We start from the raw sequence: 17,068 nt of genomic DNA, 5'->3' as shown, positions 1-17,068 counted from the left end.
TCTTTCCAGTTCTTTTTAAAAGCATCTATTTCCTCATTTCTTTCTTTCTTTCTTTCTTCCTTCCTTTTTTTTTTTTTTTTTTTTTTGGCCAGGCAATGAGGACTTGCCTAGGGTCACACAGTGTCAAGTATCTGAGGCCTGATTTGAACTCAGGTACTTCTGAATCCAGAGCCAGTGCTTTATAGACTGTGCCACCCAGCTTCCCTTATTTCCTCATTTCTTTTTTTTTTTAATCTATTTCTTTCTTTATTTAAAGCTTTAAATCCCAAATTCTATCCCCCTCTCATTCTCTCCCTGAGTCAGTCCCCCACCTGGGCAACTGCCACTAAAGCCTACTTTCTGGTTCCCAGCAGGGGTGAAACACCCAAGTTCTGTCTCAGCACCAGAAAAGACACTAGTAATCTCCCCCTGGCCAACTACTCAGCCATCTCACCAGACTGTGAGTTTAATTCCATACGACACTGGCACTGAAGCTGATTCAGAGGCTCTGAGGGTCTCTTTCTCTGGCTCAGCATGCCTATTACTGGATCTGTGTCAGCATGACTGAGGGGTTGGGTTCCACTCTTACCCTGGCACAGCAGCCCCCTCCTGCTGATGTTCTAAGCCATCTTTGGCTGGAAAATGATCTAAGCCTGTTCTTTTGTGGTTTCTGCCGCTTCAGGAATTGTCCTGTGGCATTATTTAGAGGTTTTTTGGAGCGAGCATGTTGTAAATTCTGAGAGCTTACTGCCTTTCCCTATTTCCTCATTTGTTACAGCATAATAGTATACCATCAAATTAAAATGTCACAGATTATTTGGACTTTCACTAATTGATTATCATATCTTTAGTTTCCAGGTTTTGCCACTAATTAAAAAAAAACACTTGCTTTAAATGTTTACATGTGTAATATTTTTCTTCTATCTTTGATCTATTTCACATATAGATCTTTCAAAGATATAACTGGCTCAAAAGGCACTCAATGTTTAGTGATATTTCTGTGTTAAGTGTGCTTGTATTCATTCACAAGACCACAAATAGTATATTAAGGTTTCTGTTATTAAATAATCCATCCAAAATTTGTCATTTTTCTTTTTTGTCATCTTTGCCAACTTAATGAGTGGGAAGTAGACTTTGGAATTACTTTAATTTTATTTTCTCTAATATTATTGATTGGGGTCATTTTTACATGGCCATAGTTAGTCCTGGTTTCTTCTCTTGATAATTGTCTGGGGGCACCTAGGTGGCGTAGTGGATAGAGCACCGACCCTGGAGTCAGGAGGACCTGAGTTCAAATCCGACTTCAGACATTTGACACTTACTAGCTGTGTGACCTTAGGCAAGTCACTTAACCCCAATTACCTCACCAAAAAAAAAAATAGATAATTGTCTGTTCAGATACTTAGACTTTTATTTGGCTTCTTTTTCTTACAAATTTAAATCAGTTTCTTATGTCTTAGAAATGAAACATTTATTAGAGAAATGTAATGCAAAGAATCATTCCTTATTGTTTCCCTTTAATCTTAATTTTATTGTAATTGTTCATACAAAAAAATTAAATTTTATAAAATCAAAATTATCCATTTTCTCTTTTCTAATCCTCTCTAATTTCTGATTGATTATAATAAACTTTTCTTCTATTCATAGATCTGGTATAACTTATGCTCGTTTCTCTAATTTGTTTACGATGCAATCTATTATATCTGGGTCTCATGTTTCTTTGGAATTTATCTTAGTATACAGTGTGAGGTGCTACTCTAAATCTAATTTCTTCGAAACTGCTGTTCAGCTTTTTCAGCAGTTATTTTAAATAGTCTTTGTCGGGGACAGCTAGGTGGTGCAGTGAATAAAGCACTGGCCTTGGATTCAGGAGGACCTGAGTTCAAATCCAGCCTCAGACACTTGACACTTAACTAGCTGTGTGACCCTGGGCAAGTCACTTAACCCTCATTGCCCTGCAAAAACAAAAACAAAAACAATAGTCTTTGTCCCAGTTGCTTTGGTCTTTGTGTTTATTACACTCTATGATATTAGATACATTTGCTTCTGTATGTTATAGCTAATTCATTCCACTAATCAATCTCTACTTTTTTAAACAGTAACAAATTGTTTGAGAATTACTACTTTATAGTAATATTTGAGTTCTGACACTGTTAAGCACCCTTCATTCCCATTTCCACCAATTATTTTCTTTTAGATCCTTGACCTTTTGTCCCTAAAATCAATCCTTTGGTAATTTAATCAATATGACATTGAACAAGTAAATATATTTAAATAATATTGCACTTTGATTATATTGATTTGTTCTACCTATGACCTATTAATATTTTTTCTGATTATTCTTAGTGTAGTTTTAAGGGACTAAAACAGTATTTCTGTAAAGAGGATTTTATAGTTCTATTTATATATCTATTTTGTATAACTTGGTAGATATTTACCTGAGTATTTTATATGTTCTGTGATTATTTTTAAAATGGAATTTTTCTATCTCTTTCTGCTTGGTTTTATTGGAATTATATAGTAATATTTACTATTTCTGTGGATTTGTTTTATATTCTGTAATTTTGCTGGTTATTGTTTCAATTATTTTAGTTGACTCTCTAGGGTATTTTTGGTATACCACGATAGCATTTGAAAAAAAGTGACAGTTTTTGTTCTTCCGTAGTTCTGTTTATTTCTTCAAGCAGTATAGTTAATATTTCTGGTACTGTAAAATAAAAGTAGAGGCAACAAATATCTTTGTTTAACCTCTGAATTTACTAGAAAGGTTTATCATATATATGTATGTATATGTTTATATGTGTGTATGTGTTTATGTTTATGTGTGTATGTATATGTATATATGTATGCATATGTGTGTATGTATGTGTGTATGTGTATAGATGATAAGCTAGAATCCTTTCTAGTAGTCACACACACCCTAGATTGATAGATAGATAGAGATGATAGTCTGTGTGTATATATCTAGAATCTACATATATACATATGCATATATATATGTATATAAGGATCTTCTAGATATATGCTATTTGTTATCTTCAGGTAAGGCCAATTTATTCCCATAATTTCTGGTGTTTTTTTGTTTTCTTTTAAAAAAACAGCAATGGATATTTCATTTTGTCAAAAGCTTTTTCTGCTTCTATTAATATATTTATATGTACAAATGTATATGTATGTTTTATGTATATAATTTTATATATACACACATATGCTTAGCACAGTGCATAGCAGACATTTAAATATTTACTGACAATTGTATTTCTTTGTAAATTGTTTTGTCTTATTGACTTTATAAATTGTCGTATACTACACTAAATTTTTGGCTACATTAATAGTTTGATAGCTCTTTAATCTCACTGATAGTGCATGTGTTTTTGATCTTTATTATTCTTATCCTTTAGCTTCTATAAATCCTCTATGAAAGAGCAACTCAATGTGCCAGAGGCATCCCTTTGGGTCTTTCAATATTTTGACCAAACCGATTTTAAATTTAGGCTATTCAGCATCTGGTTCTTGATATATAACTGACCTACCTCTTTTTTTGTGTGTACATGTATTTGATGATGCATTTTATGTCACTGATAATATTATGTAAATTTTGGGGTTCTGACACATCTAAGATCTCTTGTAATCCTAAATCTATGAGCCTATGAACCTATGACAAACTCACTGAGCTATTAAATCCTAAATTCTTACTCCCAGCCTACCTTTCCAGGCTTATTGCATGTCACTTTCATCTATGTACTCTCTAGATTCTAGACAAAATGGCCTACTTTCTCTTGCCTATATAGGATTCCATCTCTCATTTCTATGCCTATGCACAGGATGAGCCCTACCTAGAATTGACTTGCTTTTCACATACATCTCTTAGAATTGCTTATTTCCCAAACCTAAGGTCAAGAGCCACCAACTCTAAGTAGATTATAGAGATCTTCCTCCTTCCATATGGTTCTAGTTCCCTCTCCCCCTTCCCCAAATTAATAGATAGATAGATAGATAGATAGATAGATAGATAGATAGATAGATAGATAGATAGATAGATAGATAGATGGATGGAAATGTTGATATAGATATAAATATATATCAATATTAGATATCTGATATCTATAACTATAATATATCTATATGCTATATACTATATAGATATAAATTTTGTAGGTTCAAGTTCTTTGAAGGCAGAAACTGTTTTGGCTTTTGAATCCTCTGTGCCTATCACAGTGTCTGACTCATTATAAATACTTGTTAAATATTTGTTGAATGAATTAAATTAATACATATACACATATATGTGTGTGCATATATGTGTAAGTATATATGTATGTATATTTCAAAATCTCACAAATATATAAATTTATACACTTTTGTCTTTTTCAGTATGGATTGTAACCTTGATTATTTTTAAATGGTGGTGAAACTTATTGAAGAAGCCCTGAGGTTTGAGGGGCTCTATGAAGTCAGCACAATGCCATCTACAAACAGGAACATGCAAGGGACTCCCTCATCTATAGGGACTCCCTCTTCCATATGAACTTTATGTGTGGCATCTTCCATGCTGCTGCTGAATACTCCCATGAGTCATGGCAATTTGAAGTAATGATGGGTAGTCAAAGGCCATGATAATGGTGCACGATGCTGACCTGGTAGAAGACAATTCCCAACTGGGATATGATGAGCAAGGATAGAAGTACCCCAATGGAGTAGAACAACTTACCACACTATTGCTCAAAGAGGCTCTTATGTATTGGCAGCCAAAGATGTTGTGCTGAAGATATGGATATGTTTGCCTCCTGAGCCTCATAAAATATTTTTTATTACAAACTAGGTCTCCTGCAATACGTATACTACCAGATTTTTTCCATCAAATACCTGAACCAGAGGAAACATCAAAGACAGCAAGAGGTGTTGACTTCTGGATTTTTATTAGCTTGGCTAATTTTGGTATCCATTGAAGCCTGCTATGACAGTTAAATGTAATATATTGTGCACCATAGAAAATGATGGTTAAAATTAATATTATAAATTTATGGATTTGTTTTTCATGTGGATTTATCACTAATACAAAACAGTCAAAGATTGAGGGATATGCTGAGATTGTGATGGGGAGCTACACCTCTCTCATTAGTTAAATTGATCACTTGGCAGGTTAGATATTGTATAGGTGCCCCTGTGGCTAGTGCAGAGATATTTTCTCTCTCATCTGTCATAGGCACAATGCCAATAAGAATGAATTCAAAATACCTTTGAAATGGAAATTCTGTGCACAACATGAGGAAATGTAGAGGGAGGGGCTTTGCCTTTTTGGAAGTTAGTGGTTCTCACATTTGTTTGAATGATGAAATAGCTTAAAAATTTTCAAGGATCATCCCCAAATGAAATCCACATTCCAGAACATTAATTTTAGATTTATTAATATTATTAGGAAAAAGTAAATTATATGATTAAGGTGAGAATTACTGAATGAAAAACAAAATCCTCTTTTTTATGAAATACTTGACTAACCTCTTCAAGTCCTATATTTTAGCTGAGAATTTAAATGTGAAAGTATTCACATTTGCTATACTGTTATACCTTTTAAAGTAATAGCAAGAGAGGAATGAAAATTCTGTGCTTTTCTAAATCTTACATGCTGTCTTTCACTGTTACTGAAATATGAGAAGGGATCTCTTATCTCATGGATTGGAAGTACACTCCAGTGAAACAGATCACAACCTATGCATGCCTCCCATTTTGTGCAACTCTTGTCAATGTCCTCCCATAATTTCACCAGAGAAGGTCCATCCAATGCACTGTCAACATTCTTCCTGACATTGAGGGGATGCCAAAAGTGCATTCAGTCTATCTGTCATCTCTTGCCCTTGCCATGTGATGAGACTGTTTTCCTTCCCTCTCATATATCTCCTTAATGACATCTTTTATTCATGTTTTTCTTCAAAGTTCCTCATTGGTTTTGTGCTACAGCCTACTCATACCCACCATTAATCTTTCCACTGACCTCTTTGTCATATTCATTTTTAATTGTTTGGAGACATATTCCATGTCTCGTTGCCATAAAAGACCACTAGTAGAATGTCATTATTAAAAAGCTTCACCTTTTTTTCCATGGGAAGCTTAGCATCATTAAAAGAGCTTTTAATTTACCAAAGGTAATCAAACCACTTCTCTTTTTCTCTTGTTCAACTATGGGTTCAACTGCCATGCCAAATGAACATACTGATGAACCAACTCTATAAATCACTATTTCAAATGTATGTTTTAAACATTCATTCACTAAACATTTACCATGTAGATAGTCAAGACAAACTATTTTGAATTGGTACAATTCTCTTCTTTCAGTGTTATATGTTTTATAAAATGAAGGAGGAAGAGATCAAGTCAGCTTTCAGATATATTAGATTTCTCATAGTACCATTATTTTCCCAACATAATAGAGTTTGTATTAATACTTAAAAATTAAAATGTTCCCTAGTAAATAAACATAAAATTATTACCTGAACTGAATAGCTTCTTCCCATACAGATGTCAGAAAGGCAGTTGGGAGAGATGATGAGGAAAGAGAATACTCTATAAATGATTTCACTTTGTCAATTATGGACACAACAGATTAATGAATTAATGCATCAGGTAAATAGATATTATACTTGAGGCTTCCCCAAAGTGAAGAAAACCTGCTAAGGTAAAACAGTGTAATGTGTTCAGCAACTCCATGGATCTATATTTTTAACCAGAGTATTACCATGTAGATTCATTCTTCATTCTCCCTGAATAACAGAATGTATCAATTTCTGATGAGGATGCTTCACAGGTTTTGAATGAAGTCATAAATATTAGGGAAGATGAAGAAAATAAGTGTGAGCATTTTTGAGTGTGATATATCCTAATCTTACAGATGCCACCATGTATTGAGAGAATTGCTTTTGACATGAAAAACAGCCCCTCTGACTTTCTAACCATTTTCTACAAATAAGTCAGAGAAAGTAAAAAAGATATTTAGTTCTATCTGTATTTGATATGCTTTTCTTAAGTGAAAGACTGCTTCCATCTATGATCTTTTAAAATAAGGATGTCTTCTGAATTTATTTTGTGTGTGTGTGTGTGTGTGTGTGTGTGTGTGTGTGTGTGTGAGACAAAAAGCAAGAAAGACTAGAAAGGACAGAGTTAGAGAGACAGATACAGAGGCAGAAAATGATAGAAAAAAAGGAAAGAGAAAAGACCTAGAGAGAAAGAGTGACAGAGATATAAGGTACCAGATTTTTCTTCTTGTATTTCATATTGGTATGTGGGGCATATTTATATGCACACACATATGCACACATATATAGTGTTTATATATACATACTTATATACATATGCATATGCACACATATAAATACACACACACACACACACACACACATATATATATATATATATATATATGCTTTTTGGCTGGGTTCATGCAGGGTATATATGCTCACATTCATTTCTTTTGTCTAGATGTGGTTCATAGATGGATAGATATTTCTATCATTCCCTTTTCCCATCCTTCTCCAAGGAAGACTTTGATTCCTGCCTGTAGGGAAAGGAGGACGTTGGGGCTAGATGTTGGCTGGTTATTCTGCTTCTCAGAGGACAAAGGGTGCCAGACTAGGATGATAGTCATCTGCTCCTTTAAATATTGTTAAACTAGGGGAAAGTGATTTTTAGGGTCAAGCTATACACCTGATTGCTATTCCTTAATGGGAAAGGAGGGCACCACATTATATAACAAGGATTGACTCCTTTTCCACCAAATACGAATTCTACAAAGAATACACCTAACAAAGCACGAATAAATATATTCATCCAAGGTGATAGCAAAACAAGAATCAAAGAAAGTCTACATAGGAGACTAGGTATCATACAATAAAGAACAAACGAGCTCTCCCACTGGGAGTGAGCTAACTCAGCTCAACTGAGAGGGTCTCACATCTCACCAAAGAAGAAATTCCCTATACTCTCTAGCATAGCATGTTGGGTATAGGAATATGATAGATGTGCTTATAGACATGTTGGTTTCTTCTGAGACTCTTTATCCCTTTATGGGTGTGAAGAGAGATTAGAATAATTTGTCTTCTCTTTTTCTTTCACCTCATGTAAGTAAGGAGCAATCTCCACTAATGAGGAGAGAGTCCAAATACAATTGGGTCCCTGAGCCAAACTTCACAGTATATTCACTAGTTATTTCTTTTCTTCCCAAATTCAGTTGCCACTAGCTGAATTAGTTCATTCAGGGTACTAAAAATTAATAACATTATTAACATAAATAAGTTATTTAAAAGAATTTTACCTTGCTTGTAGAGAGAACAGGTAATTTAAATTAATGTGTTAATACAGTGGAGGAAATTATCCTTTATCTTTATGGAAACATACACAATTTAACTCAAGGCAAATCAACAAGCATTTATTATGGGCCTACTATGTGCCAAGTACTGTGCTAAGGTCCTAGGAGTATTTTTTAAGTGATTACAAAAAAAAAAAAATTACCTGCCCCAAGAAGTTCATAGTCTAATTGGGGAGATAACATACCAGTAACCATGTGGAAGTAAGATATAGATAGATAGTGAGAGAGAGAGAGAGAGAGAGAGAGAGAGAGAGAGAGAGAGAGAGAGAGAGAGAGAGAGATGATAAATTAAAATAATTCAGAGGGAAGGTCCTAGCATTAAGGGAGAATTATAAAAACCTTATTTTGTTGGAATTTTAGTTGATGATTGAAGAAAACAAGAGAAGCAAAGGAAGTCAGGAGGCAGACATGAAAAAAGAGAATATTGGGGCAGCTAGGTGGCATAGTAGATAAAGCACCAGCCCTGGAGTCAGGAGTACTTGAGCTCAAATCCGGCCTCAGACACTTAACACTTGCTAGCTGTGTGACCCTGAGCAAGTCACTTAACCCCAATTGCCTCACTAAAAAACAGAAAAAACAAAAAAGAGAATATTTCAGGCATGGGGAACAGCCAATGAAAATGCAGAGTTGGGATATAGAGAGTTTATAGGTATAAAGAACAGCAAGGAGACCAGAGTTATTGGATCATAGGATAAGTAGTGGCAAATAATGTGGATCAAGACTGGAAAGGTAGAAAGTGGTCAGGGTATACATGGTTTTAAACACCAAAGAGTTTACTGAATAAGAAGTGATATGTTTGGGCCAATACTTTAGGAAGATTCCCTTGATAGATGAGTGGAGGACAAACAAGAGAGGGCAAACTTGAGACCAGGATACCAAACCAAAGGCTGTTGCAATAGTTCAGGTATGAGATGATGATGGCTTACACCATCACTGTGGCAGGGTCAGAGAAGAAAAAGAAATATAAACAAGAGATATTATGAAGGTAAAGTCAACAGGACTTGGTAACAGAGTGGATATATTGGGAGTGTCTGTGGGAGAGTGTGATAAAATAATGGGACTTTGCAGACACCCAGAAGCCCCACCTGAAGATTGATTTGGAATTGATTGAATTGGGTGAGACTGAGAGACTGAGAACCTACTTAATGATGATTAAAGCAGGACCATACCTGGCCGGCCCTGAGTAACGTGTTGTTCTCAGAAGTTGAACTTAGTTAAGGTTGATTAAATTGAGACCACATGTGGTCAACCCTGAGTAGAGTGTGTTCTCAGACAACATCAACAAGAGACCCCTCTCAACCAATCAACTTGAAGAACCTCCCATTTCAGGGAGGAGGACAGGAAGTAGGAAGCTGAGGCTGGCGGACTAGAGCTTCCTCTTTTGATTGGAGACATCTGCTTGGCGGCAGAACTTCACATGGGCTGCTAGGAAAGCTAGGATATCCATGCTATAAGGAATCTGTTCTCAATCTCTCTCTCTCTTCACTAACTTATAATATATATTTTAATAAATCTTTAAATCCTAAACTCTTGCTGAATTTATCAGTGATTTTAGCCAGCTTCCCCCCAAGACTAGGGGGGGGGGCAGATTAGAACCCACAATTTAGATTTTAAACAACACAAGGGGCTGGCATGACAGTTTTAGGAATCAAGAAGGGAACCAAGGTTGGGAGTCTGAATAACTAGGGGAATAGTGCTACTTTCAATACTAAAAGGAAAATTAGAAATAAAGGAGGATAGGAAGAGAAATTCAGATTTAGATGTGTTGAATTTAAGATGCCTGTTGGACATCCAATTCAAGATGTCCAATAGGCAGCTGGAGATGAGAGACTGGAATTTAGGAGATATTTTGGGGCTGGATTAATAGATCTGAGAATCATCTGCATAAAGAAGATAATTGAATCCATGTGAGCTGACAAGAACAACAAATACAATAATATGGAAGCAGAGAAGAGGTAGCAGATCATGGAGATACCCACATTTATTTACTTATTTATTTATTTATTTATTTTTGTGGGACCATGAGGGTTAAGTGACTTGCCCAGGGTCACACAGCTAGTAAGTGTCAAGTATTTGAAGGTGGATTTGAACTCAGGTCCACCTGAATCCAGGGCCAGTGCTTTATCCACTACACCGCCTAGCTGCCCCTGAGATACCCACATTTAGATAAAGATGCTGCAAAGGAGAAAAAGTATAATTAGACAGCTTGGCAGAGAACTAGGACAGAGCCATTCCCTAGAAAGAAACAAAAGAAAGAAGGGAGTGTCAAAGGGAAGACGGCAATCATACCTTAGGAAGACATTACAGAGTAGTCAAGAAAGATGAAGTTTGAGAAAAGCCATTACATTTGGCAACTGACTGTGGATCAATGGTCCAGTGGCGAAAAATATGCTTCATCATATAATGGACTTGTGTTTATGAAGAATTCAGGACTGTAGTTGAGATGGACATTGAATAATGATACTTGCTTACTCATAAAGGTATTCAATCCACCAGTCACATGGTAGTTGACCCTCTATTTCCACTGTGGGATGTTTTCTGAGACACTTTTACAGTCCTTGGGGACTGTGTTGTTAATAGACTCCTAAGTTACCCACACCAAGAAAAAAAAATATAGTAAGAAAAGTATTACATAAGGAATGTTTGTTGTTTTGTTCTTCTTTCTCTCTACAAATGGGAGGAAATATTACACTTTCTCTAGTTTATTGAAGATACATTTCATTTAAATTAGAACAAGAAATTAAGTAAAGAACATTTAGGTCAACATATTTTCAGAAATATTTTCTTTCAATTCAAATCCTGTGTGGTAAATTCTATTATTCTGTTTAGATAGATAGATAGATAGATAGATAGATAGATATAGATAGATAGATAGATAGATAGATAGATAAACCAAAGAGAGGCACAATAGCATCTGAGGATGTATTCAAAACTAAGTATTCCTGACTACAGAGTGGGCCAAAATCACAATATTTTAACAACTTTTTGAGAACTATTTTTTTCTTTATTCTTTACCCTTTACAAGATTTATAATGTAAATTCATTTCATATATATATACTGTATGCGAAGCTCTGGTATTATAAATTAAAAACAAAAAAAAGTTTGTATTGTATTGTAAGTTCAAAACAACAACAAAACAAAATACAGACCCACCTGGTATAAGTCAAGAAACACTGAACCATTTAAGAATGACATGCATAGTGGGTATATACCTAGTGTAGGGAAAACTGGTTTAAATCCTGCCTCTGACACATGCTATCCTTATGATCCTGAGGGAGAAACACTCTGTGGTCCAGGCAAATCTAGCTTTCGAAGAAGATGACAACCTGGAATTGTAGAGGCACTGGGAGTTCCTCATCTGCTAGTTCCCAGTAAAAATGAAATCATATATCTCATCCCCATTCTCAAGGCCTACCTTCTACAGCATCTATAAGAACTCTTCTACAGTTTAGTTAATGAATTTTGAGTTTCTATAAGTGAAAAAATTACTCTCCTTGTGGTCAATGTGGTTATCAGTCACTCCAAAGTTAGCTAAACCAGTTTTTGGAAGAAGAACACAACCTTTTGCTAGGCCCAAACTAGAAGACTTTCTGGCTTGTTAGGGCCTCCCAGAGTTTACACACCCTTGGCACAATCTTCAGGGATGCAAGGTGACTTTCACTGCAAAATAAAATAGTTCTACCCAAAGGTATATACATTTTTTTTTTTGCAGGGCAATGAGGGTTAAGTGACTTGCCCAGGGTCACTCAGCCAGTAAGTATCAAGTGTCTGAGGCTGGATTTGAACTCAGGTCCTCCTGAATCCAGGGCCAGTGCTTTATCCACTGCTTCACTTAGCTGCCCCACAGGTATATAAATCTGTCTGCAGAAATCTCATAAGATTTCTTGGTGTTTGCCTGTAAAATGTCATCTGAGGACTACTCCTTAAAACTAAATAAATCTGGCCCTCATTGGGGTCCTATCCCAGGTCTTCTTTTGCCATCATTTGGTCACTTAATGGCTCAGAATGGGCCTAAATAGCAATTTTATCTCTTTTGGCCAGAAACCCTGAGGGTTTCTCCCATCACCACCATCAACTTTTTATCTATTTATTTTCTTTTGACTAGATAAAAGAAGCCTTTCTTTGCCTCCTTTCTTACTTAGTCTTAATCCTTGAAGGGGTATTGCCTCAGGCAAACTGAGAGCTGTGAGATTTCTTAGTTTAAAAGGCCATGGTCTCCAGCTACATCTGGGGCTATCTCCAGTTGTCCTGATCTATCTATCTATCTATCTATCTATCTATCTATCTATCTATCTATCTATCTATCTATCTATCTATCTATCTATCTATCTATCTATCTATCTCTATCTATCTATCAATTCCTCCTCAAAAGTGTTTTACTTCTGAGTATCCTCTCCCCAGCTCTGCATTCCCTTTTTTCACCCTTCCTTCCTTATCCTCTTCCCCTCCTACTTTCCTGTAGGGTTACAAAGATTACTCCTCCCAATTGGGTATGAATGTTATTCCCTCCATGAGCCCACTCTGATTAGATTAAGGTCTTTGAGCTAATTCTGTGTTCTAAATTTTTCTTCCTCCCTCCCTCCTCAACCCTCCCTATGAGATCAAGCAATTCAATGTCATACTTGTGCAGTAATGCAGAACATCTTCACCTTCCTCTAAAGTGTTTTGCTTTTTACTGCTCTCTCCCCCAAATCTGCCCTTCCCTCCTTCCCTTCTTCCACCCCAGCGCTTATCTCCCTCCCCTCCCTCAGGGCAAAAATATATTACTATACCTACTTGAGTATGTATGTTAATCCTTTTTTTTTTTTTTAAGTGAGGCAGTTGGGGTTAAGTGACTTGCCCAGGGTCACACAGCTAGTAAGTGTTAAGTGTCTGAGGCCAGATCTGAACTCAGGTACTCTTGACTCCAGGGCCAGTGCTTTATCTACTATGCCACCTAGCTGCCCCTGTTAATCCTTTTTTGAGCCAATTCTGATGATATTAAAGTTCACTCACTCTCCAACTCCTCCCCTCCATAAGCTTTTTTCTTGTTTCCTTCATGTGAACTACCTCTCCCCAGACCATCTCTCCCCTCTCCCCTCCCCCAGTCTATTCCTCCTATACCTCAACCCTATTTTAAAGATGTCATCGTAGGTTACTTAAGTGGCACAGTGGACAAAGCACCAGCCCTGGTCCCAGGAGGCCCCAAGCCCAAATCCGGCCCCAGACATAAGACACCTCACCCTGTCTGCCCCACAAAGAACAAATATATCTCTTGTCCACTGGACCAAGATGACTCTGGAGGAGAGGGTGAGGCTGCTGATTTTCCACAGCGTTTCTTCACTTAAATCGAATTCATTGCAAGTCAACACATCACCTTCCTGATGTCATGATCCTCTTTGAAGGAAAAACAAGGTAGTTATGGAAGATAGTGGTAAAATATAAGGATATTAAATTGTTTTTGGAAGTTGAAAAGTGCTACAATCATATGCTTTCGTATTTGTAAAGCATAAAGATATATATTAAGCTGTATTACAGCAAAAATCAAAGGAATTTTTAACCATTTCAACATAATATACTCATCTCATGAGTTAGCTTTTAGGACTTTCAAAACAGAAGATATTGAGATTACCTTTATGCTTTTCAGTCTTGGCTTTAACCAGATGCGTCAATGATATTTGTAAACAATTATTTACTTTGTTTTTGGCTTTAGTTACAGATGGGGGTAGAGAGAGAGAGTGTGAGATGATAGATGATATATGAATGATAGATGATAGATAGATGATAGATATTGTGGAGAAATATATAGATGGAAATATATATCTTATATAAAATAATATGATATATCCTATATAATTATGTACATACATACAAACAAACATACATACATCCAAGAAATAATTTGGAGAAATTTATTTGGAAGTAGTCTCAAAATCAGAAAATAAATTATGACACTGAATGTTACAAAAGTAATTCCCACATTGAGGACAGATTGTCCTTTTACATTTAGGCAGAAATCTTGGGTAAGATTTCAGAGGCACAGGCAAGATAATTTTGGGTAAAAATATCTCCTACCCAATTACTGAAATCCTTCACCTTGCCTCATTTCATTGAATTCTGTCAATAGGAAATCCAATGAAGTAACAAGCATCTTCTTCTAAAATTATCAAAAGTACCAGTTCTTGTTGCAATACATTAGAATCAATCTTTATGAACTGTGTTGAATTGAAACCATCATAGTTTTGTTTATTTCTTTGTCTGTTTCCCTCAGTTTGGCCTGATTCTGCCATATGTGATCAAAGTGGTTGGTCAGAGAAGTGAAACAAGTTTTTTGTTTGTTTGTTTGAATGATTGTTTTATCTAGGAGAGAGAGCTTTGATTACTTTTACCCCCACCACTCACATATTTACCATTAGCAAAGGGATTTCCTCGAGGAAAAGTGCCCATTGATCCGAAATTTCTGTCCCTATACAACCGTTCTAATTCTTATTGGTATCATTGCAGTCAATCCCCTAGGAGAATTGGCAGCTTTTTAATTACTTATTTGAATACAGACCAACTTGGAAAGAGAAAAGACTTATTTTTAACAGGTTAGACTAAATCCCAAGGGAGAAATTGAAGATTAAGTATGTACATTTTCAGATAAGGCATAGGAAATAAATATTTAACCATAAGCATATCTTCAATTCTTTTTAAACCGTGCTATTCATTGAACTTGTTTCTTTAAAAACAAAGAAAAACAAATGATCTTTAAAGACTTTTTTTGCTCATGTTTTTTTTCTGTATATAAGCAGATTTGAATTGCTTTTTTGTATCAAACTGTTTCTAATCATAATTAAGGAATCTGTTAAAGCAGCCATCAATTAGACTAATTGAATTTTAAAACTAATGGAAGTGACAGCTGAGCCATATAAAACATATATTTAGTTTAAAAATAAACAGAAGTAAAATTAGCAGGAAATCTATAAAAAATAAGCTTTGGAAGAGGGAGTGGCTAAGAGCTAATAATGAAATTAATAGTAATTAGATTATATAATGATTAAGGAAGAAAATACAAATTTGGTTTTGAAGTACAATTTTGATTTTCCTTCCTCATTCCCTCTTATTATTGTGTGTGTGCACACACATATGTGATCTTGAGATCTATGAGAGCAATGTGTTTTTTCTTTATATATATATATGAATTTAGTCAATATCACAAAGATGAAGAATAAGCAAACGTGGAGAACTGTGAGGCTATGCAATTCAATCTAATGAGCAATTATTAAGTCCCTGGTATGTGTCAAATATTATACTAGTCTATAAGGATACATAGGAAATAATTAAAACATCCTGTTCTCAAGGAACTTATACTGAGAGGAAAAAAATATATATATATACAAACATAAATATTTGTATGAATATCATCCAATGTGTATACTATATAATATATACAATACAAATAAATACATGTATATTTATGTACATATATGTGTATTTACTTGTATATATCTTCATACATATACAAGGCATTTATATTTTTGTATTTTATACATATTATGTAATGCATATATTAGATATCATTTATGCAAATATTTATGCTTGTATATCTGTATATGTATATGTATATACACGTATTCATGTATGCTTGCATGTATATAGGGCAGCTAAGTGGTACAGTGGATACAGTGCATGGATTAAAGTTAAGAAGATTTAATTACATGAGTTCAAATCTGGCCTCAAACACCTACTAGCTGTATGAGCCTGAGAAAGTCACTTAACCCCAATTGCCTTAAAATATTCAGGGCAATCTCCATTCATCCTGATAAATATCTTGCCAATAGACCCAGATGGCTCTGGAGGAGAGAGTGAGGTGGATGATCTTTTATAGCCCTCCCTCCCTCCCTCACTTAAATCCAATTCATTACAAATCTTGACAGCTGTCATGGTCCTCTGCAAGAACAAAGGACAAACAACAGCCAAGAACACCACTCCCCACCCCCTCCAAAAAAGAAAAAAATAATCCCAAGTAGGTTCCTGAAGTGTAGGACACTACTAAACAAGTGAACAACAACATGCACATATGTATATACATGTATTTATTCATTTATTCATTTGTTTGTTAGTTTTTGCAGGGCAATGAGGGTTAATGATTTGCCCAGGGTCATGCAGCTAGTAAGTGTCAAGTGTCTGAGGCTGGATTTGAACTCAGGTCCTCCTGAATCCAAGGCCAATGCTTTATTCACTGTGCCACCTAGCTGCCTCCTATGCATGTATATATAATACATACATATAACAATTTATACATAATCATATTATATAAAAATGTGTGATATATCATAAGTATTACATATGTAATAACAGTTATATCTATAATACATAGCAGATATAACTTTCATTTGACCTGGTAAATTGAGTGCCCAGAGTTTATCTACTTCTCCCTACGGCTCTAGGGTTAACCGTAATGCAGATTTTCCTGGTGGTCTGGTGAAGCCAATGCGCTCTTTCTCAAAACAATGTTTTTAAATGCAGTAAATAAAAGATGTGGGATCAAAAAGGAAAGCCATTATATTGAAGCAGTTATCTTTTTTTAAATGTTCAAGATTAAGAACCTCTGGATGGTTGGGGGTGCTTTTACTACTATTACTCTCTAGCCTCCATCCTTTGTAGTTCCCCCACCAGTGGCATCACTAGTTAATATTTCCTCAATATAAATCTACAGTTTGTGTTTCTTCACTATCCTTTAACCACATGATTATAGCCCAACATCA

At 35.3% G+C, this 17,068-nt stretch overlaps 1 pseudogene; it reads right to left on the bottom strand.

The window, feature by feature from the left end:
• LOC122747209 overlaps positions 1-14,765 on the bottom strand; it is a 46,392-nt pseudogene extending 31,627 nt beyond the window's left edge.
• Between the last annotated feature and the right edge of the window lie 2,303 nt (positions 14,766-17,068).

Source organism: Dromiciops gliroides, chromosome 3 (genome assembly GCF_019393635.1).
Source record: "Dromiciops gliroides isolate mDroGli1 chromosome 3, mDroGli1.pri, whole genome shotgun sequence".
In the NCBI taxonomy this organism is placed as follows: domain Eukaryota; kingdom Metazoa; phylum Chordata; class Mammalia; order Microbiotheria; family Microbiotheriidae; genus Dromiciops; species Dromiciops gliroides.
The sequence above is the reverse complement of the archived record's forward strand: the minus strand, read 5'-3'. Positions and strand labels throughout refer to the sequence as shown.